General features: G+C 37.3%; 1 protein-coding gene across 2 annotated transcripts in view; it reads right to left on the bottom strand.

Moving 5' to 3' along the window:
- LOC150094577 (epithelial sodium channel subunit gamma-like) overlaps positions 1-25,001 on the bottom strand; it is a 391,842-nt gene that overhangs the window by 41,917 nt on the left and 324,924 nt on the right. The window lies entirely within an intron of this gene.

The raw sequence follows: 25,001 nt of genomic DNA, 5'->3' as shown, positions 1-25,001 counted from the left end.
TTTCCAATGTACTATGCCAGCTGCATATCAGACTGGTATAGTCCAAGAATTCATTGTCACATTGTGTTCGATCCCGTTTCAATCTTTATTGAGGCCCCATTAGTGGGAGCAAGACCTAGAAGAGATCATCATCATCGGTTGCATCAATCTTGGGACTGATAGCTCAGCAGCAATTTCCTCCATTCCGCTCTGTCATTGGCTTTCTTCTTAACCTCCTGGTAACTCCTCAAACCCGTGCTGTCTTTGACTTGGTCAAGAAAGCTTTTCCTTGGTCTGCGTCTTCTTCTTTTCCCCTCTATTTTGCCTTCAGTTATTCTTTTCACAAGTCCATCATGTCAAAGTATATGTCCAAACCACCTATCCCTTCTAATTTTGATCGATTTTTATTAGAGTTCTTGTTTCATTTATCTCTCTCAGGACTTGTTGGTTTGACTTTTTTTCTGTCCATTTTATTTTGTTCTTGTGACGCCAGCACCACATTTCAAAAGCCTCCAATCTTCTTACATCTTCTCTGCCTAGAATCCAGGTTTCACGTCCATACAGTGCAATGCTCCATATCAATGTCTTTACTAATTTTTTTTCAATTTGTAGGTTGAGGTTTCCTGTTAAAATGCTTTTCATCTTAGAGAATTGGGCTTTTGCGTTGTTTATTCTTGATCTTATGTCTTCTCTTGTTCTGCCATCTTCTGTTATTAGGCTACCTAAATATTTAAAGCTTTTCACTTGTTTTATTTGTTCCCCGCTGATGTCTATATTGCTCTGTATTGATAGGGATTTTGCCTGTAACAATTATTTTAGTCTTATCTGTGTTGATTTTCATTTTATATTTTTCAAGGTTATTATTTAGTAATTCGAGCATTGTTTTTAACGTTCTTCTGTTTTCTGCCACAAGGGCTATGTCATCAGCAAATCTTATACACGACTTGCTCACCATTTATCTTTATGCTGCTATTTATTTTATCTTTAGTTTCCTGAATGGCCTTTTCAATATATAAATTAAATAAAAGTGGTGAAAGTATACATCCTTGTCTTACTCCATTCCTGGTATTTATTATTTTCTCCTTATCACTGATTTTAATCCATCCATTTTGATTTTTGTAAATTTGATAAATTATTTATTTATTTAATTAGAATAAATAAAATTATTTTTTTATATACAGCAAAGTCCAACTCTACCTCCCTGTGGTGCACTCTGGGGTGTTTGGAATCCTGACCACTATCGGAACTGGACCCAACATCACTAACAGAGCTCTGGCAAACACTTCAGAACCCTGGTCAGGAGAAGTGTATATGCGACCACAGCAAAGATGCCACTACAACAACAGAAACGGCCCCGAGTCCTGCGCGGCCCACACTCGCCTTTCTACAGCGGCGGTAAGGCACCGAGTGTGGTGCCTTACCACCCAGGGGTGCTAAGAATCTCACAGATGAAAACAGGCCACCTCTTAAATCTATGAAAATGGCAATCGGTACCCTCAATACTTGAACTTTGGCAAGATACTACGAATAGATTTATTAATCAAAGAACTAACTAATATCAACTTGGATATCCTGATAGTGAATGAAACAAAAAGATTGAAAGAACTGACAGCAAGATGGTACAATGGCTCACAGATACTCCTCGGAGCATCCTCAAGGCAGAGTGGGTTTCATTGTTAAATCTAAGCTCACCAAGTAGATCCTTTCTTGTAACATCATATCTGAAAGAATAGGTGTACTCGTAATTGGAATAGAGAACAATATAACAATAAAATTAATATCCTGCTATGCTCCAACATCTGTAGCTGATAATCAAGAAATAGAAAATTTTTACATGAATCTTGAACAGGCATTAAATTATAAGTCAACATATACATTCGTTGGTGGTGACTTTAATGCCAAAATAGAAGATGAAAAGTTTATAGGACCACATGGCCTAGGAGAAAGAAATAGAAGAGGAGGGAGATTAGCTGAATTTGCTGCAGCTGAACAACTCTTTATCATGAACACTTTTTTTTCAACAAATGCCTAGGAAGAAGATGGACTTGGCAATCACCGAATGGAGACACAAAAAATGAAACTGATTACATTTTAACAGACTGTAAAAGACTGGTACAAAATGTTGGTACAATAGGCGAAACATACTTCAACATAGATTCTGACCACAGACTCCTCAGAGCCATTATAAGAATAGACCACAAAAAAGAACAACATATCAGAGCAACATCAAACCATAAAAGACAACCCAAACAAATAGACTACCACAAGTTCAGGAAGTACATAGAAGAGACCAAATGGACTATTAAAAACTGTTACATAAATGATGACTACATTGACTTTATTATTAAATTCAACGAATGCAAGAAAAAGTCAGAAATTCCTGTGAAACAAAAAAAAAAAAAAGAGAACGACTCTCACCTCAAACTCTAGAACTACTGAAAAAGAGAAAAGAACTGAAGAAATCTGAAAGAAAATTTTCTGGAATACAAAATTATCTGTAAATTACTAAGGAAAAGAATTCCAGAAGACTACAACGCTTTCAGGATACAAAAATTAAGAGAAGCAGTGCAGGCAAAAACCAACCTGAAAAAAATAGAGAAAGACTTAAATTTTAAACAGTCAATTCCATCTGCTTTACAGGATTAAAATGGAGAAAAACATACTAATAGAAAAAGGATAGAAGAAATTGTGCAGAATTTTTATAATGATCTCAATGCAACTAAGTGCCAAGTTTCAGAACTTATCATTCCAAAACCAAGCAACATACCAGATGTACTTCCAGAAGAAATAGAACATGCCCTTAAGAAAATGAGTCATGGAAAAGCCTCAGGACTTGATTATGTTAAGGCTCAAGAAATCCAACAAGGTGGACCAATTATTTTCAAAGCCTTGGCTGCCAGATTCACGTGGTACTTCAAAGAAAGAAAGATTCCAGAGGAATGGAAAACCTCAAAAACCATACTTCTATCCAAAAAAGGGAACAAGGAAGACATAAAAAACTATCATCCAATCTGTCTACTCTCTCACATATATAAGATCATGAACAGAGTAATACTGAATAGAATCCAAAACACTCTGGAAGACAACTCCAGCAGAGAGAGGGCAGGATTCAGAAGAGGCTTCTCCACAACAGATCATATCCAGGTCATTTCACAACTCACAGAAAAATGCAGAGAATACCAAATCCCTCTATGTTTCCTCTTTATTGATTTTAAAAAAGCATTTGATACCATAGAACACAATGCAGTCATCAGTGCCTTACTGGAAATAAATGTGGATCCTACTTATATCCACATGATAAAAGAAATTAACAAAAATCAGACCACACAAATAACCCTATTTGATCAACCTATAAATATAGATATAAAGAGAGGGGTCCGCCAAGGCAATGTGATCTCCCCAAAACTATTTACCAAATCTATTTACCAGCACTTTAGAATACAATCTGAAAAAAAATAGACCTAAATGGAGGAATAAGCATAGATGGTGAAAAGCTACAAATTCTTATGTTTGCCGATGATATAGTACCGATATCCCACAACCCAAAAGACCTAGAAGAAATGGGTGTAAAAGTATACACAAACAGCAGTATAAGATAGGCTTAGAAATGAATCTAGAAAAAACAAAATGGATCAAAAACATCTACACAAGTGACAGTTACCTATGTATTGATAACATCCCTATAGAACAAGTTGACTCATACAAGTACTTAGGGCAAACAATAAAAATGAATAACAATTTATCTGAAGAACTAGCAAAAAGAAAGAAAGCTGCATGGCTATCATTCAACAGACTAAAAGAAACACTTACTGATCCAAATCTTGACATCTCTCCGAAGACAAAACTATTTAATAGTGATATTCTACCATCACTTACAGAAACATGGAACACGACAAGAAAAGAAGAAGAGAGTCTCAGAATAACTCAACGTGCAATAGAATGCAGGATTTGTAACATCAGCAGAATGGAACATGTTAGAAACACGGAACTAAGAAAGAGAGATCAGACATAAAAGATGTGATAACTGCAGTATATGAAAGCAAGATGAGATGGGCAGGTCACATAGCCGGACTCAGGGATAACAGATGGACATATAGAATACTCATCTGGCAACCAAGAATAAAGAGAAAACCAGGAAGACCACCTACAAGATGGGAAGATCCACTAGTGAAATTTATGGGTATAACATGGAAGAGAGAGTCCAGATCGAGATCGTTGGAGGCATCTTTGTGACCTGCACTCATGGAGAAATCCTGAATGAAACACGGGTCCATCAAGGTAATATATAATAAGTATAATAATATGCAGATGATTAAAAAAAATTACAGTGGAACTACATCAAACACATCTCGAATGTCCTCTTCTCTTAAAGTTTTCTTGTGTTGGTGTTCTGCCATCATACTCTGGATGCTATATTGGTTGTAGATGGGTCCTCCAAATTCTTGAAATTACTAATCCATCATTCTTGTTGAGATTAGGATGATCTTTTGGCATCTCACAAACTTCCTTGAATTTCCTTTCAAACCAGGTTTGATGTGGTGTAGGGACTTGATGCCTTTCCAGTTGATTCTGTGACATGTTTGAAGTACATGGTCTGACAGGCCTGTTTTACCAAAGTGAAGGAATTTAATATGGCATTTCTGTTAATCTTTGTTTATTGGAATGGTTTGTCCCCTATGTAGGATAGGTTGCAGGTTCACAGAATTCTGTAAATCCCCAGGTGGGTAAGACAACTTATCGTGTAGTATTCTATCGAACGCCTTCACAAAGTCCAAGAATATCATTAGATATATGATTCTTCTTTATCCAATGTTTGTCTGCCTTATCATAAAATGTAAGTTGATTGCTAAAACAAACCTACCTTTTACACATCCATTCTCACCATTAGAAGTTACCATATGTCCATGAACTCAGTCATGTATATTCTATTCCAAACCAACTTCTCTGATACCTTGACTACAATTGCAGGTATATAATTATAAACTGTCATAGAACCAAGTCTGTGGAAAGATACTATTTTGCCTTCTTTCAACTCCTTAAGAATCTTCATCACTGCAAGTTGTTCATTAACCCCCGAATCAGCCACAATGTCTATAGATGTCAAGATAAATCTGGATACGAAGCCCTAAAACCCATTGAATAACATGGATAAGAAGTGCAATTTGGTGTCACTATTTCATCCACATTGGCCATTAGGGAGGTTAACAAGATGATCATACGCAAGCTAACTCTTCCATATCCTTTAACAATATGTGAGGATATATCATCTATTCACACTGCCTTATTAACATCTAACCCAATTAACACATGATACACCTCTAATTCTTTCCAAGTCCTTCCAATCATCACAATACTTGTCTCCTTTCTACATTTTGCACAGCATCATTTACACCAGTATGATATATGCTAATAAAGTGGACATTCAATAATTCCATTATATCCTTTACAATGGTCACCCTGCTGCCACGACTATCTACCAGTGTCAATCTTGCCATAATTATTTTTCCTCTTGCTTGCCATATAGCAGAAGAATTCCCTTGAATTAACCTTGGCCTGACCAGCTATTCTACAGTTTATACTCCTCATGGATCTGATTGCTGTCACAATGAACATGGCGGTTGATTTCAGCTATGCTAAAAAAAAATTGTTTTTAATCGGTATTATTATTACGGGCAACTCCAAGGAGTCCATAGACTCATCGAGGGAGGCCCTAATCATCATGTCAAGAACAACTATTCAACATCCACACAATATCTATCATACTTTGCCTTGAACTCATTCACAGTCATGGCATCCACAACAGACTCTGGTATTTTATTCCACTCATTCACCACTCTCCAAGTAAAAAACCTAGTTCTAACACCCTTGCTAACCACACTCTTGCCCAGCTTCCATGGATGACCCCTAGTCCTCCAACCACCAGTACTGTTCTGAAAAATATCCTCTGAATTAAACTTATAGAAACCCTTCAGTAATTTCACTGAAGGGTTTCTATAAGATTGTCTCAATCATATCACCCCTTTTCTGCCTATCAACCAATTTCTGCAACCCACAAATTTTCAAACTGTTCTCATAAGTTCATTCCATAGACCTGTTATCATATTGGTGACTCGCCTATGGATTCTCTCCACCTCCTCCCCATCAAGAAGAAACCCTGGCGTCCAGATCTGGGCACAGTAGTCAAGATGGGGTCTTATCAAGGTTCGATACAGAGGAACAATAACTTGCTTGTCTCGGGTCGTCAAAGTATTCTTCAGTAACCAAGTGATTTGATGAGCTGATTTAGCCATTTTTGCAATTTGCCCCCGACTTCTTCAACTCCCTATCCACCAACGCTCACAAATCCCTGGCCTCGTCAGTCTCCTGGAGTACAGCTCCACCAATGCGGTATACTGCTGCTAATCTTTTCACCTCAAAATGCATAACCTTACACTTTACCACATTAAATTGACATCCATTTTCCTTAGCCGAGTCCTCCAATCTATCCAATCATCTTGCAATATTTTGACATTATATGCATTCACTATTGCTCTACCCAAATTTGCATCATCAGCAAACAAATGCACAGTTCCTCTCAGATCCTTTCCTATATCGTTAATGAAAAATTTAATAGTAATGGTCCAAGAACAGAACCCTGCGGCACACCACTAGTCACAGGTCATCTTTTGGACTCCACTCCTGAATAAACTACTCTCTTTTATCTCTTCATCAATCACCCTCTTATCCATCTCACCAACCCTATATCCATCCCCATATGTTGCAGATTACTGATTAGAATTCCATGTGGTATCCTGTCAAAGGCCTTAGCAAGGTCCAGCAGAATCATTGTAAACCCATTACCCTTAATCAGTTCAGCTATCACTGTGTTATAAAACATGAGCAAGTTACTGAGGCATGATCTACCCTTCACAAAAACCATGCTGTCCCCCATACAGTATCCTATTTTCATCTATCCATTCCTGTATTTTCCTCTTGATTACTTTCCCCAAGACCTTGACAACGACTCCTGATATGCTGATTGGTCGGTAATTTACACCAGCAGTCTTGGAACATTTATGCAGTGGAACTATTCTCCCCTCTTTCCACCCCCCTTGGGACTGACCCAGACCCAAGACTCAAATTAAACAAAATGGTCAAGGGCGCTGACAATTCTTTAGCCGCTTCACGTAAGACTCGAGCTGGTATACCATCCAACTCCACAGATATATTCACATTAAGGTTTTGTAATATACTATTCACCTCCATTTCATTCCTGCAATATCACCACCTGGATGATATACTGTTGCAAAGTGCTCGCTCAGTAATTCCAATATATCAACTCATTCAGTTACCTCCCTACCATCGGCATTCCTTAAAATCATTCTGCAGTATACATATTTTCTTTTACTTGCAGCATATTGAAAAACTGTTTGGAATTCTCCTTAGTTTGCGTAGCTAATTTCCTTTCATAATCCGCTTTTGCTTTTCTTACGACACTTGTTACTCTTCTGGCCTGTGCTTTATACTGTTCATGGGCTTGCAGGTCACTTTCTCCTTAAATTCCCTCCACAGTTGTTTCTTTTTTTGCAGCTCAAGCTAATGGTGTTATTCATCCATATAACCCCTACTTGATTTACTATCCGGACCTCTAGGTATACAGTCAGCCATTACCTCCTTCAAAAGCTCCTTTACCACTTCCCATGCACTATCAACCTCTAGCCCTTGCAGTTTTACATGCCATGGCACTGAATCAAGCAATTTCCTAAGCTTGTCATACTTACCAGCCTGGTAATTCCACATGTACCCTGTCTTAATTGAAAATTCCATGCATTTAGCCAACCCCCACGTCTTATGATCACTCTCACCAGTTGGTGACGACGTGATCATATTCAATACAGTCAAATTCTAGATGCAATTACTAGGGCAAGCACTCTCGAACCTCTAGTATATTCCATTACATGCTGTCTCAGGTAGTTATCCCTTAATAACTGAATAAAATCCAATTCCTTCCTCCATTGTGACCTCTCCTCCTTCCAATCAATGTTACCATAGTTGAAATCCCCATAATAATTACCCTTCTTCCACTCATTGCATCTATTTGCTTATGCATACTATGTCCACCATCTATTCCATCACCTGGCGTTACACCCTGATACCTTCACAATGTGGAATTTTCAGTTATCATGGTGTAACATGAAGAGAAAATAAAATAAAACCCATGTATAAGAGCTAATACATAAAATATTTAAAGAAAGAAAAATATTCTTGCATCCAAGTGAAATATATAACAGAAAGTGTTTGAACTAAATAATAAAAGAGGGGATATATTACAGTTGTGATGTGAAAAAAATTAGTTAAGTAAGACAGAAAAGATTAGTCATAAGAAATTGTATGTGAGAGGCTAGTTTTAACACTTGAAATGAGAGATTAAAATATTAAGTAAATTCTTAGTATGGGCAACCTTATTAAGAAGGTTGTTATGGAAGAAGGTGGGAATGCTGAGGAAGGGATATCGTGAATACCGTATTTAAGAAGATGATGCTGTGGAAGGAATATAATTATTATTATTTAGGCCTCCAAGGAGTCAAAAGACTCATCGCAGGAGGCCTTTCCTAGGAAACACAAGTCTATCAAGACTCATCGTGGGAGGTCCCTCCTGGGAAACACAAAGTCTATCATACCACTCCTTAAACTCACTGACCATTCTCACTCTCACCACTCTATCAGACAATGCATTCCACGGTTCAACCACCCTCCATGCAAAGAAGCTGCTCCGCTCCTCACCCACTTGCTCACAGTTTCCTTTTGTAATTTCCAGGGATGGCCCCTTGTCATCACCTCCATTCCACTGTTCAACCAAGCAAAAGAACTCTCCAATGTCAACCCTGTAACCACCTCTCAACAGTTTAAAAGTTTCAATCATATCACCTCTCCTTCTTCTATCCACCAAACTCTGCAGTCCACATTCCCTCAGACAATCCTCATAACTAACATTGTACAGTCCTGAAACTGTCTTTGTACCCTTTCCACAGTAAATTTAATTTATCCCCTTCAAATCCTGGGAACCAAAACTGAGAACAATAGTCTAAGTGTGGTCTGATCAGGATCTGATACAGCGGAATGATAACTCTTTTATCTCTGCACGTTAGCATCCTTCTCATTATTGCAGCAATCCTCTGCACCTTCACCACCTTTGCAATATGTCCCTTGAATTTCAGGTTTCTATCAACCTCAGATCTCTTGTTTCCCCCTACTTCCTCCAGTATATCTTCCTCCAATAGAGTATGCAGTGTCCCATCGATGTGTCCCAAACCTGAAGACCTTACATTTTGCTGCATTAAACTGATACTCCCATTCATTTGCCCATTTGTCCAGCTTATTCAAATCCTCTTGCATGACTACCACATCTGCACTATTACTAATAACCCTTCCCAGCTTCACATCATCTGCAAACAACTGAATATCTCCCTGCAATCCACTGACAATGTCATTGATATAAAAGTTACGAAAGGAAACTGTGAGCAAGAGGGTGAGGAGTGGTTTCTTTGCATGGAGGGTGGTTGAGCCGTGGAATGCATTGCCTGCTAGAGTGGTGAAGGCGAGAACAGTCAATGAGTTTAAGGAGTGATATGATAGACTTTGTGTTTCTTAGGGGGGGAACCTCCCCTCGATGAGTCTTGACAGACTTTATGTTCTTAAGAAGGACCTCCCACGATGAGTCTTTTGACTCCATGGAGGCGTGAAAAATAATAATAATAATAATAATAATAATATAGGTCCCAGTACTGAGCCCTGTGGGACCCCACTTGTAACCCTCTGCCTCAATATTGAAAATACAGAGGGTTACAATATCATGAAAATCCATATCATACCATATCATGAAAATAAGAGTGAGAGGAGCTATGAAATATATGAAGTGCTAACCAGAATAGTTATAAGTATTGTGCAGAGAGGTAAACTGGAGTACAATGCAAATAGTGCTGTAGTTTCAAAAGCTAAAAAGACTATTCAATTAATGAGTGCTCACTTTGATAAAATATATCAACCATGTGTATATACTATGGTGCACACATGTTAAGAATGTTAAGAAATGTCAAGAATGAGGTTGAAGAGCTGCTGCATAACAGGGATAAGAATTCGGCAACAGGGATAGATGAAATATCAGCACATATGCTAAAGAAATGTTCAGCCAAATTGGCTATGCCTTGGACATGTTTGCATTACTTGAGTCTCAGTTCAGGAAGGGTATTCACAAGAATAGAAAGAGTGTGTTGGTTCTGTTGTACAGTAGTGATGCGAAAAACTGATATCTGACTACCAACCTATCTCTGGTGTGGTGGTGGTGGTGAAGATTTCATAGTAGTTAATAAGAACTTTCACATGAAATGGGTATACAAACTAGCTATACTCTGCAAAGCAAAGCATGGGTTTACTAAGGAGAAGTCACATTTTAGCAGTTTGCTCATGTTTTAATGTTATAGGCGAGTTGAATAAAGGGAATAATGAGGCTAAACTATGATGCTGATGGATTCTGCTAAATCTTTTGATAGGATACCACATGAAATGCTTCATAAACTGGAGGATATGGGTTTGGAATATAAACTATTGGCTTGGATAAGAATATAAACTATTGGCTGATGGACAGGTATCAGAAAGTGGTATGTATTGGGGGGGTGAATCCATCAGATTTGAAGTACGCAGTGGTGTAGCCCAGGATTTAATCCTTGGATCACTGTTGTTCAATCTAAACATAAATGATATTAGGGAGTATCTAAGAGGAGATTATTATTATTATTGTATGGGCACCTCCACAGAGTCCAAAGACTCATCATGGGAGATCAAACTATCCAAACAATCTATCATACTTCTCCTCGAACTATTAACAGAAAAAGCTCTCACAACTGACTTTGTCAACCCATTCCACTCATTCACAACTCTCCAAATAAAAAATGTAGTCCTCACACCGCTACTAACTACACCTTTATTCAACTTCCTAGGGATGAACATTTGTTCTGCCCACTATAGCTAAGTGTTGAAACATTTCCCTGGCATCAAACCTATAAAACTCTGCTTCTTCAAAAGATGTGCCAAGGTTGTACAAATGAAAAATCAGACATACCACAACTGGCTCAAATCAAACCTATAAAATTTGCAGGAGGTTTAAAGGTGGCATTAAGGTTGTATTTCTGTAGTATTCTGTTTATTTCATTTGATATCCCTTTAATGTATGAAATGGTTACAATTTTATTGTAATCTAGTTTATTTTTGTTTTTAAGTGAGGTCTTGTGAAGAATTTTGTTGATAGTATTTTGGCTGTAGCCATTTTCAGGAATTGCTGATAACTTTTAATTCATCTTTAAGTGCTTGCTCACTGGAACAAATCTTCACAGCCCTGTTTATTAGTGTGTTAATGACATTAAGTTTTTGTGCTGGGTGGTGAGAGAAGTTTATGTGTATACATTGCCCATTATGTGTAGCCTTCTGGTAAACAGCGAATGAAAGACTGCCAAAAGGAACACGTGCAACAAGTGTATCTAGAAAAGGAAGTGTATTTCTGACTTTCAATCTCAATTGTGAATTGTATGCGTTTGAGTTGTTTGTTTAGGTGGCTGAGGAAATTGTTTAATGATTGGCAGCCATGGGACTAGATAGCAACAACATCGGCAACAATCTGAACCAGACTTTGGGTTTTAAAATAAAGGAATCTAGAGTGCATTACCCAAAAGCTTCCATATAAAAGTTAGCAATTGGGGGGGGGTAATGGTGAGCCTATGGCTGTGCCTTCTTTTTTGTAGGTAGAAAGTGTTTTGACACACAAAATAGCCTGAATATAGTGAATGTGCAAAGAGCACGGTGATGTCGGATGGGAATTTGTCCTGAAAAAGAAGAATTCTGTCATCGATTGGGACATTTGTGAAAATGGCAGAGATATCAAAACTGAATAATAAATCTCTTTGCTCTAGTGTGATATCTTTAATTTTGTTTACAAAGTGTTGTGCGTGTTTAATATAAGAGGGGGAATGACCTACCAACTTCTTGAGTGTTGACGCTAGTTTCTTAGCTAGATGATAATCTAGCTAAGAAACTAGCGTCAACTCAAATGCATACAACTCACAATCGAGATTGAAAGCAGAAACACACTTCCTTTTCTAGATACACTTGTTGCACGTCTTTCTTTTGGCAGTCTTTCATTCACTGTTTATCAGAAGGCTACACATAATGGCCAATATATACACATAAACTTCTCTCACCACCCAACATAAAAACTTAATGTCATTAACACACTAATAAATAGGGCTGTGAAGATTTGCTCCATTGAGCAAGCACTTAAAGATGAATTAAAAGTTTATCAGCAATTCCTTAAAAATGGCTACAGCCAAAATACTATCAACAAAATTCTTCACAAGACCTCACTTAAAAACAAAAATAAACTAGATTACAATAAAACTGTAACTCTTCCATACATTTAAGGGATATCAGATGAAATAAACAGAATACTACAGAAATATAACCTTAATGCCATATTTAAACCTCCTGCAAAATTAAAGAAGTTATTCAACTCAATCATGGATCCACTTCCTCTGCTGTCTCACCCTGGAATTTATCGTATTCATTGCACCTGTAATTTTCCCTATATAGGTGAAAAAGGATGCACAATTCCTATTCAAAAAAAAGAACTTAAATGGCACATTAAATTTAACAACTATTGTAAATCTGGCCTTTCCGATCATGCCCTGAATACCCTACTTAGAACTGACTGGAAATGCACCTGTCATTTACGTCACCAAAACATGGTATGAACGTATATTTAAGTAGGTCTGTCAAATTGTTATCAATTACCCTTATCTTAACAATAATGATGGTCTAAAGTTCCCAAGAATATGGAAGGCACATATTCTACTGACGGTATAAAAACAACGGCATTTATATGCTATATACTAATGCCAAGAGTATACGGAATAAGGGAGAGGAATTGGTGGTACAGATAGCATCAGCCTGGCTAAAAATTATTGGGAACGCTTAGACATGGTTGTAGAAGTCCCTGGGTACAGCATTTTTTGGCAGGATAGGAAGGGAAAGAGTGGTGGTGGAGTACTGCTTATGATACGTGACGACCTATCTCCTCTAAGAGTTGAGACTTTGGAAGGCATTGACACTAATGATTTTGAAAGCATATGGTGTGAGGTAGAGGTGGGCAAGACAGGATATTTAGTGGGGTGTTGCTACAGAGCCAGGAGCACAGAGGGTGGGGACCAGGAAATGTTTAGACAGTTGAGTTTGGCAAGTGCAAGAAGAATGATTGTTATGGAAGATTTTAACTACAGTAGTATAAATTGGGGAAAGGAAGATGCATGTATCAATAAGGGAATGGAATTTCTAGAATTCTTGAGGGACAAATGTCTTAGGCAACATGTAATAGAGGGAACAAGAGGTTCAAGAGTTTTGGATTTGGTTATAGCATCAGAAGAGTTGATAATAACTGAGATAACATCCTCCTACCAGTTGGAGAGAGTGACCATATGGTTTTGACTTGGAAAATGAATAGACATGCAGGCGTATCAAAGAGACAGGAACATATGTGGAATTATAAGGCAGGTGATTATAACAGTCTAAGATGTCAAATTGGGTAAGTTTCATGGAGGGGGGAATTGGAATGCTGGGATATCATTAGTGCGTGGGAAATTATGAACGAATATTTGTTAGGAGCAATGGTAAGTTGTATACCACGAGTGAACGAGAGGACACAATTTGGAGTAAAGTGGATGACAAACAATATTAAACAGGAATTGCATGCGAAAAAGAGGCTATGGAAGAGATATAAAGAGACAGGTGAAGAGAAGATGCATGAAGAATATAAGACACAGGCCAGAAGAGTGATTAGTATGGTAAGGAAGACAAAACTGGAATATGAGAGGAGATTAGCCCTAAGATCCAAAGGAAATCCCAGGAAATTTTTTAGATTTGTGGCCAGTAGGAGGAGAAATGACTGTGGAAGAATGATATTGTGGGATAAAAATGGGAATAGCGTGACTGATGCAGCAGACATAGTAGAATTGTTCAATGAACACTTTATTGGAGAATTTCATTCTGGAGGAGTCAGTTTTAATGCTAGAGGGATAGGGCAGGTTCAAGGTTTAGTGGTACAGGAGGAGAGTGTGTTTCAAATACTGAGTATTCTGGATGTCAGTAAAGCTGTGGCACTGGATGGTATTTCACCACGAGTTTTGAGAGAATGTGCTAGGGAACTGATAGTGCCTTTGACCTGGCTTTTCAATGAAAGTCTGACTGCTGGAAAGGTGCCCATGGAATGGAAGGAAGGTAAGATAGTGCCATTGCATAAGGGCGGTAGCAGAGTGGAAGTGTCTAATTATAGACCAGTTTGTGTGTCATCAGTAGTTAGTAAGATCTTGGAGAAAGTAGTGAGGGACCGTATACAGCATTGGGCAGATGACGGTAATGTTATCTGTGAGAGTCAACATGGATTTGTGAAGGGGCTCTCTTGTTTTAGCAATATGCTAGCCTTTTATGATAAAGTTACAAGAGTATTAGATGAGGGAAAGGCACATATACTGCCATTTTCTTAGACATAGTGAAGGCATTTGACAGGGTTTCACATCATAAGCTGATATTTAAGTTACAGTACGTGCGTCTGGATGTCAGATTGGTCAACTGGATTCAAGATTGGCTGTCCGATAGGTATCAGAGAGTTGTGTATGGTGGGGCAGTTTCAAGGAAGCAGAGGGTTACAAGTGGGGACCCACAGGGCTCAGTACTGGGAACTATATTGTTTAACATTTATATCAGTGACATTGTCAGTGGATTGCAAGGGAATATTCAGTTGTTTGCAGATGATGCAAAGCTGGGAAGGATTATTAGTAATAGTGCAGATGCGGCAGCCCTGCAAGAGGATTTGAATAAGCTAAATAGATGGGCAAATGAATGGCGGTATCAGTTTAATGCAGCAAAATGTAAGGTTCTGAGGTTTTGGAAACATCGATGGGACACTGCATACTCTATGGGAGGAGTTATACTGGAGGAAGTAGGGGAGAGAAGAGATCTGGGGTTGATGATTGATAGAAACCTGAAATTTAGGGGACGTATTGCAAAGGTGGCAGAGGTAACACATAGGTTTGCTGCAATAATGAGAAAGACACTGACCTGCAAAGATAAAACAGTTATCATTCCGTTATATAAGACCCTGATCAGATCCCACTTGGACTATTGTTCTCAGATTTGGTCCCCAAGATTTGAAGTGGATTAATTAACTGTGGAAAGGGTACAAAGGCGGATAACAAAGATGTTTTCAGGACTGTACAATGATAGGTATGAGGATCAGTTGAGGGAATGTGAACTGCAGTTTGGTGGATAGAAGAAGGAGAGGTGATATGATTGAGTCACAGGTTTGACACTGGGGAGTTCTTTCACTTTGTTGAACAGCAGGAACAAGTGATGACAAGAGACCATCCCTGGAAGTTACGAAAGAAAACTGTGAGCAAGAGGGTGAGGAGTGGTTTCTTTGCATGGAGGGTGGTTGAACCGTGGAATGCATTGCCTGATGGAGTGGTGAGAGCGAGAATGGTCAATGAGTTCAAGGAGTGGTATGATAGACTTTGTGTTTCTTAGGGGGGACCTCCCATGATGAGTCATTTGACTCTATGGAGGCCTGAATAATAATAATTTTTTCATTCAACAGTTAATTATAATTAGGACTGTAAGTAATACAGCATCTTAACTCTAATATAACAACTCTCATGATAAATTAGGACACCACTTTTGCTCTAATAAAACTATCAATAAGAATTTTTTTCTTGATGTTATAAATAGAATATCGCATCAATGCCGTTTTTTTTAAAATTTTTTTTATTACAGGTCAGGGCAATAGAGTTGATCAAATAATTGTCTCTTTGGCATACTGTCTGAAATGTAATACAGCTTGTCTCTGCATATATATATATATATATATATATATATGTGTGTGCTCCAGATGATGATGATCTTTATATGAAGATCAAAATGCTGGAAAATTAAAGTAATTATTTCTAACATGGCTGAAGTCACCAAAATTTGTCTGAAATAAACGTTGATCATCTTGTAACTCTAAAGAAAAGGGTTATGGTGAATGATATTACTCATCCATTTAACTGCTACTTTTTTCTTTTTTTTTTATGTTGAGCCCATACACAAGAGGTTGATAGAACAACCTATAGTACATTAGCACCATGTATGGGTTGGGGAAGAAGGTACTTGTTCACACTGGATTTGAATGACTGTACAGCAATTCCTCAATTAATGCTGCACCCCCGATTAGTGTGTTTTCGATTAGTGCGTCATTTTTTTTTTGATACCCAAATTCGATTAGTGCACCTATGTACATCTTAAAAATAAATGTTACAGATTTTAAAAATTTTTGATCTATACATTTTTTATGGTTAACTATTTTAAAAAACCACTCACCAGGATGAAATCATTTAGTTACCAATTTGAAACATTTTACAAAGTTATTTTTTAATGGCATACTACACTATTTCCATGTACACCATGTTCCAAATTTACTGCCAAAATTTATGTCTGCTTTTCATAGCATTTTGCTGAACATTTGTGCAATTGTTTTCCTTACTTTTTATTTTTAATTATTTTTCTAACCTCTAATCATGAGTAAAAGAATTAGTGAGCAAAAAATAGAAGTGTGAAAATAATTTGAAAAGTAATCTGATTGGAAGAAAAACTTGCAATAATAAAGAAAAATGAACAAGGCGAGTCCAGAGCAAAGATAGGACAAGAACACAAAAATGGGTGAATCAACTGCTGAATACAAAGAGAAAGGTAAAGCTGCTTCAAGTTCATCATGCATGCACTCGAAATCAAAGTATTATAATGACTGAACTAGAGGGAGACATCTTTTTACATGGACTTATTAAATCAAAAGCATTGTCTCTTGGTAACCTGGAAAGAAAGGACTATCAATGATGGAAAAATAGAAGAATTCCACATTAGTGCTGGGTGATTTGAGCATTTCAAAAAGAGAAATGGCTTACATAATGTTCTAATCAGATAAGGAGATATCCAGAGATTTTGAAGAAAATTGTCTAAGAAGGGGACTATTGTGATCAACAAATATTTAATGTCGATGAAACTGGCCTTTTTTTGGAAGCAAATGCCTTCCAAGACTTTTCTAACCAAATCAGAGTAATCTTAGCCTGGTTATAAAGTCACAAAATCAAATGAAATTACTGCTAGCAAGCCGTTTGGAAGCACATTCTTCCACAATGTGCAAATAATTTTAGAGGATTTTCAAATGAATTTAAGTTAATTAAATCTCATTCTGAGAAGTTTAGTGATTCCAACCTGCTAAATTTAGATGCACAGCAGGAAGATCCTGAAGAATATGAAGAAAATTTAATCACTGACAAGCCCAAAGAGGTTTCACAGAAACAATTTGAAAATAGTTTTCATACAATTGAAGTTTTTAAGCAACAATGCTTAGAGACTGACCCTGGTGAAGAGAGAACCAGTAAAATTTGCAGACAAGGCAATAGGGCCATACCATCAGTTGTATGAAAAAAAGAAACAGAATGCCTGCCAAACTACATTAGCTCAATTCTCTGTTAAGAAGTAGAATGATAAATTTATATTCTGAATATGTTTTATTGTCTTTCAGTGTCATAGTTTTCCTTTAACTAGGCCCTCAGACATACCCTAATTCTTTTATAAAAAAAAAATAAGGGTCAAAAAAGAAATTTGAGGAACGAATTATACTTTTTCCCATAGGTTATTATATTCGATTAGTGCGTTTTCGATTAATGCACCTGTTTTAAAGAATGGATTAGGTGCATTAATCAAGGGATTGCTGTATACTATATTCCTTAGGGAACACATCAAGGGGAAGACTGTTCCAAAGTATAGCAGCTGCAGGGATGAAGGAGGAGGAGAAGAAGCTTGTTCTGTGGGTTTCAAGGTGCACTGTGTAGGGATGATGAGCAGCTGCACGTATCCCAACAAGCTTAGTACTAAGTGGGGAATTATTGATGCCATTTCAGATGAACATTTTCTATGGAAATATTTGTAGAAAACACATAGTGCAGAGGCCGATCGTCTGTGCGAAAGTAGATGGAGTGAGTTGGTAAGAAATGGCTCATTAATAAGTCTGATTGCTCTCCTCTGTATTGAGTCGAGCATTTTGAGGGATTTGGGGGCCTCACCCCTGTTGTGTCGAGAAAAAGTGATGAGTCACCCTTTCTTCCAACCCAACATCATGTTACCTCAGTAGGAGTGGATAAGGACATGCTTATGCCTCCAGATAGAAAATGTGCTTATTTATGACTCAAGAACATGTACAGATTCAGATTTGTAAATTGTAAGCAATGCTAAAATAGCCCATAAACTAAGTAGAGAATGATTGTAAATGAATTAAAATAGAAAATCATGTATAAATTCCAAAAAGGTATGTAATAGCTAATACAAGTTTTAAGCCATGCCTAGGACAGTCTCGTAGCCACGGTATCCAATCGGCAGCCGCCGTACGTATGACGACACCACCGAGTGAGGGCGCTGTTTTGAAGTATATAGGTTTCGGCGGGGTTTTGAATCGCTCTCGTTTCGTCGGTACCTGGTTTCCTGTGCGGAAAGCTATATAGTTGTGAAAAGCTTGCCGCCATGTGTAGCAAGAATTCCCCCTTGATATGCATGCTACGTGGATCAAGGCTGCAGCTATAGTGCGTCCAGATATCTAAGAAGAAAGGGCTACTGATGAAATATAACGTCAGTGTATAAATCAGTGTAAGAGTGTTTCGTTTCGTGTGGAACAAAGGAATGGTGAAGCCGCCATTAAAGAAAGTATAGTAAGCAGAGCAGAATATCCAGTTAAGGCAAGAACGGTAAGAGAAGTTTTTCTTATCTTAAGTTAGAGTAACCGTGGAGGAAGGAGAAACTGAAATTTAAGAAGCCAGCCTATTTCCGTGCAGTGTCACAAGATCTGTCTGCAATTTGGACATTTTGTCTACATCTAAGAAAAGGGCATATTAGGCTCCAGCCGAATAGGAGACCGAGGCTCCGAACCGTTTGTGTTTAAAGAACTGTAATGTTATATTGTTAAAACGTAATTGAATGCTAACAAAAATTCTGGGGGAGGATTAAGTCTAAATATAAAGAGTATTGCTACAAGAAATCTATGTCAGAATTATAGAATGAACTTGTATATATGTGTAATTAGCATGTGTGATAGCAATTAGCAATTTAGTATAAGTTGTCTGAGTCTGAGGATAGCAATATATGGAAGTAAAGGATTTGTCAATATAAAAGATATAACAATGAATAGAAATTTTGGATGTTAAAATAAGAAAAGGGAGGGAACCCAGACTCTTTTAGTTAAAGGTTTAACTAACATGTATATTTATGTTTTGTGCTAAAATAAAGTGTATTTCTTTATATGTATTCAAATGAGTTTGTCATGTTTCTGCGGATTGAATTACCGCTTGGAAAAATCATGAACTGTGTATTAAAGGGAACCCATTAGTATCATAAGAAACGGGACCACGACTGCACACTTCATAATCCCAGCATTTTTCTTCATAAGTAATCTTGGATAGCATATCAGAATTCAGTTGCCAGCTTGTGCAGTCATTAATTAATATAAATTTGCCGGCAAACGAATTATCTGATAACAAATATTACAAAAAATTAATAATAAGAGATAAGGATAAGACAAAGACAAGATAATGCCAATAGTATGAAGACATAACACCCCATATACGGGAGCAGCATTCAATGGTTGGGTGGATTTGCGATTTTTATAAGGTTAAGAGCTGTTCAGGGGTGAAGTAACGTATTGAGCAAAAGAGAAATCCTAGTTTTTTAGAGGCTGAGGATGCAATGGTTGTTATGTGTCTATGCCAGGAGAGGCTTGATGTCAGGGTAATTCCAAGAAGAGAAATTTAAGATTGTCTGGAAATTTGGGTGTTCTCAAAAATAATACTGGGAGAAAATTATTCTTTTTTTTATGGGAAATAAGACAGTACTGGGTTTTATTTGCATTGAAATTGACTAGGTTATCTGAACTCCATTGGAGGATGGCTTGGAGATCTGAATTGAGGGCAGTGGTGGTTGCTGTTCTGTAGGCTGAAGTGAGTTGTGTGGAGTAAGGTTTATCAAAAGAAAGGGAGGAGTGCAATGTGCTATCATCTACAAAGCCCATGGCATTTGTCCAAAGATGGGTGACATTTGTGAGCAGATCTCCTGTTGATCGGCAGTGACGGAATCTATACTGCCGGTCATTTATTAGACGGGTAGCTTCGAGGTAGTATAGGAATTGGGAATTGATGATTTTTTCCATTACTTTAGACAGGACTGAGGTGAGCGAGATGGAGCGGTAGTTAGATGGCAGTGACTTGTCGCCCTTCTTGGGAATGGGTTGAATATAAGCCAATTTCCAGGCTGTGGGATAGATATTAGTGGGGTAAGACAGTATATATATATATATATATGTGACATAATACAGGAGACAGTTCTGGTGCGCCAACCTTCAGGACAATTGGAGGAATGCCATCAGGGACAGGAGACTTTTTTATGCCTAATTTGGGCAGTATTTTGCTGATCTCTTTCTGGCAAAAGAATCATATAGCATTGTATGTTAGGTATCTGGAATGGTTGGGGGACATTTTCCATTGTAAATTATGAATGCATTGGAAGCAAAGTGTTTTGCATCTTTTCTGTAGGTGATGATGCAATGGAGCCATCTGGGTAGGCTACAGATGGGAATAGTGTTGGACAGAAGTTATGACTGATTGCTTTGGCAAGGGACCAAAAGGCTCGGCTGCCATTTTGACAGACTGCTAATTTCCTGCTTTTTGCTCTTTCGAAATCTGTTTTGGAAGCATTGATTGTTTTTTTTTTTTGCATTAATTTCGGGCTTGGATATTGATTTGAGCTAATGGTATGTTTAGTTTTTCATTTGTACAGCCTTGGCAGATCTTTTGGAAAAGCAGGGTTTAGTTAGTTAATGGCAGGTCAGAGTACTATGGGGAATGTATGATTCCATGCACTGAACTCATAACTTTGGTTATGAGTTCAGTGCATGTGTTTGGGGTTGGAAGGTTGGAGGCAATAGTCTAACCATGGGAATAAGGCATAGAAGATTGATTAATCCTCCTTACTTCAGGTGTATAGTTTAACATTTAGGTGTATAATTTAACATTAAGGTGTAGAGTTTAACTATCTCCATACACTACTAAGATCCTTCCTTCACATTGTTTTATGCCATGGCACATATTTAAGCTTCCTCCTTGTTTACCTTGATTACTTTGATGGATCTGTGTTTCATTCAGGATTTCTCCATTAGTGCAGGTCACAAAGGTGCCCCCAACGATCTCAATCATGAGCCTCTCTCTTCCATGTTATACCAATAGATTTCACTAATGGGTCTTCCCATCTTGTAGGTGGTCTTCTTGGTTTTCTCTTTATTGTCAGTTGCCAATTAAGTATTCTGCATGTCCATCTGTTATTCCTAAGTCTTGCTATGTGGCCTGCCCATCTCATCTTGTTTTTGGAAGTTTATAATAAATTTAGTTTAATCCTTTATCCAAATGTAAGCAAACAAAGCTTGCGCCTGAAAATATCTTCAGGACTGAGGTGAGGTAGTGCAATATCTTGTTTTTGTATATTGCAGTTACTACATGTTTTATACCTGATATCTCTCTTAGTTCCATATTTCTAATATAGTTGAAAGTTCTTTCTGTCATTCATGAGGAGTTGAACAATTAGTTCTAGCTCGTCGGATTAAACATTTTATGATTTTATGGGAAGATGTTAGCAAGTAATTGTAAAGTCTCTTTGAGAGGTACATTAGTATATAGAGATTCCATCAAAGCTCACCATAAGATCAGTAGGTTGTAATGAGATATTTTTTAATTTATTTAGGAAATCCAAAGAGTTTTTCAAAAAAGAGCGTGATTTGCCTATATGTGATTTCAATAATTTCGTTAAATAACATAAAAAGCATAAATAACACAGTTTTAATCACTTCCATTATGCATTCACGGTCATCTTCCCACAAGATATTATAAAATTATTTGATTTCGTGATGCACTCTGGATATTTCTTGTGTCAAAACAAATTCTACAACCAAGTGGAAGGAATGGCCATGGGAAGTCCACTTTCACCTGCTCTAGCCAACTTTTATTTGGAACATCTAGAAGATGTCCTGTTTTCATCTATATTCCCTCAACTATCCTTTTGGGCAAGATATATACGACATATTTTCATGTTATGTGGCCTCATAACAGAGATTCCTTACCTTCCTTTTTAGCCAGAATCAATTCCTTATATCCTCATATTAAGTTTACCATGGAGATTGAAAAAGACAACAAGTTATCCTTTTTTAGTCATCTTCCTCATCCGTTCACCTTCAGGTATTCTGACAACAACAGTTTACAGAAAACTCACTTTTACTGGATGTTACATTCTCAAACAATCTGCCCATCATCCTTATCAAAGAACAGAAATCATAAAATGTTTAATCTGACGAGCTAGAACTAATTGTTCAACTCTCATGAATTACAGAAAGAACTTTCAACTATCAAACATCACATGAAATTAAATGGCTTCTCCGAAAAGAGCACACAACATCTGTTCGATTCCTACAATCCAATCCAGAACAACAAAGAAGCAATACATTCAGTTCCAATTCCATATATTTCCATGATTTCAGAACCAATCTCAATAATTCTGAAGAAATATGATTTAATAGCCACTCATATACCTATTAACAAAATATCCACCTATTTCCTCTCTTCTAAAGATAAACGCTCAACTATGTCTCGCCTGGTGTGTGTGTATATCAAGTTCCTTGTAAATTGCAATCTGCCCTACTTTGGACAAACAGGATGCTCTATAAAAAAAAGAATTCAAGAATATCAATCATACATTCTGCACCCAACAAATCATTGGCAATAAGTGTGGATTGGCTCAGGATGGGATAGAGACAAGTCACAACATCCTCTGGTCCAAGACTTGCCTTCTACACAGATGTCGCTATAAATTTGAACGCCTATTCAAAGAGAGTGCTGAGGCCTTGCTTCAATGCCCTAACTTGAATTGAAATGACTGTATATCCTTATCAAAAATATGGGAAAGTTTAATCAGGATAACACATTAAATTTTTTTTTTATTTTTAATTGAGACTTTTAATTCCTACATTAGTCTAATGTTATTTATAAATTAAGATTATTATATGAAATTGTGAATTAATACCTATAATTTAATCATCACTCTGATGAAATTTTTCCTCTCTTTAATGCTTAGCAATGTAACATCACGCAGCTCGTTCTACTTTTGAATGGTCAATTGTTAGTATTCCACCTTGTTAAAAACTGTTCTTATGTAGCCACTGAAGATAGTCTGTTAGTTTCAGACTGAAATATTTGGCAAATATTAAAATATTCTTGTGTTAACATGTCTATAATTCCTAGTATTTTATGTGGATTCGATGATTAGAGGTGTACCTAATGAGAAAGTGATGAAAGCATGTTTTTCAGGTGCAAAGGTAAAGGATGTTAGTGACGCTTTAAGTATGCAGAAGAATGGAGCAAACAAGTTGATTGTATTGGCTGGCACAAATGATTTGAAAGATGAGAAATATGAAATCAGAGAAGATATGAAATGAGTTGTTAGTGGAAGAAAAAATGAAGAGAAAGAAAGTACAGATTGTGAGTCTGCTACTCACAATGCTACCTCATTATGCTAGGACAGAACTGAAAAGAAGGGCCATTATCGCCAATGAATCAAGGAAAAGATTATGCATTAGGAATGGTGAGCAGTTTATTGATGTATGGAGTGAATTTGATGGACAAAATGACTTATATATGCCCAGTGGACTATATTTAAATGATTTGAAATTAGATGTTTGGAGAAAGTGTTGTTTAGTGAGAGTGCAGCAGTGTAAAACCAGAAAAACTAGAGATATTAGGGAGGATGAAATCAAGCATGTGTTTGGCCACCCCTGTGATGAATGAGCAAGTGTATAGTAATGATTATGCAATGCCAAATGCGATTTCATATGTTTCTAATTTAAATGGGTTGGTAATGACATTACACAAGGGTAACTATTGATACAAAGGGCTGTTGAAAGGCATGTATATGAATGCAAGAGGTATCAAGAATAAGGGTAAGGAGTTTTTCGCACTGGTAAGCTTTGACGTGGTCAAAAATTATAGGCATCAGTGAGACCTGGCTGACTGAAAATGTAAAAGTTACAGGTATAGATGTAAAGGATATCGTATTTTCAGGGAGGAAAGAAGGAACAGGACAGGAGGTGGGGTATTGCTGATGATAGCTGCAGGAAAACAACCAACAAAATTAAAAGTTAAAGAGGATATTAGGTCTGAGGGAAATGTTTCATTTGAGGCTGTCTAGTGTATGACAGAAGCAAATAGGATAAAATACATTGTTGTGTGCTGCTATAGATCAGGAGATCTACAGGAAGATGTAGATATTATGTATCAGCATATCAGAAACTGAGTGTAGGCAAACGATTATTATGAAAGACTAATTATGGGGATATTGACTGGAGGGAGGAAGGAAAGAGAGTATGGCAAGATGGAAGTAGGATTTATATAGTTGCTAAGGGATAATTACATGAAACAACATATTATAGAGGGGAAAAGGGGTTTGAGGGTGTTGGATCTGATAATAGCATCAGAAGATGTATCCATAACCAAGATAGATGCTCTGCCTCTAATTGGGGAGAGTGACCATGTGGTCTTGTTATGGGAAGTTGCCAAACGTGGAGTTCTCTGTCAACAAGGGGGAAGGGGTTGATGTTCAACTCGAGGATGGCTGATGAACAGATATCAAAGAGGTGGGGTTTATGGAGAGGCTGAGCTCAGGAGAAGGCAGGTGACAGTAGTGCACCTCAGGGCTTGGTACTTGGTCCTCTTTTGTTTAATTTGTACGTTAATGATATTGGAAATAATTTGAAAGAAAATATCCACTTGTTTGCTGATGATGCAAAATTCAGAAAAGTGATAGTCAATGCAAATGATATGGATATC

This window comes from Typopeltis vanoorti, chromosome 22 (genome assembly GCF_054136105.1).
Source record: "Typopeltis vanoorti isolate ZY-2024b chromosome 22, IOZ_Tvanoo_1.0, whole genome shotgun sequence".
Classification (NCBI taxonomy): Eukaryota; Metazoa; Arthropoda; class Arachnida; order Uropygi; family Thelyphonidae; genus Typopeltis; species Typopeltis vanoorti.
Note: the sequence above shows the minus strand (reverse complement) of the source record. Positions and strands in the feature narration are given on the sequence as shown.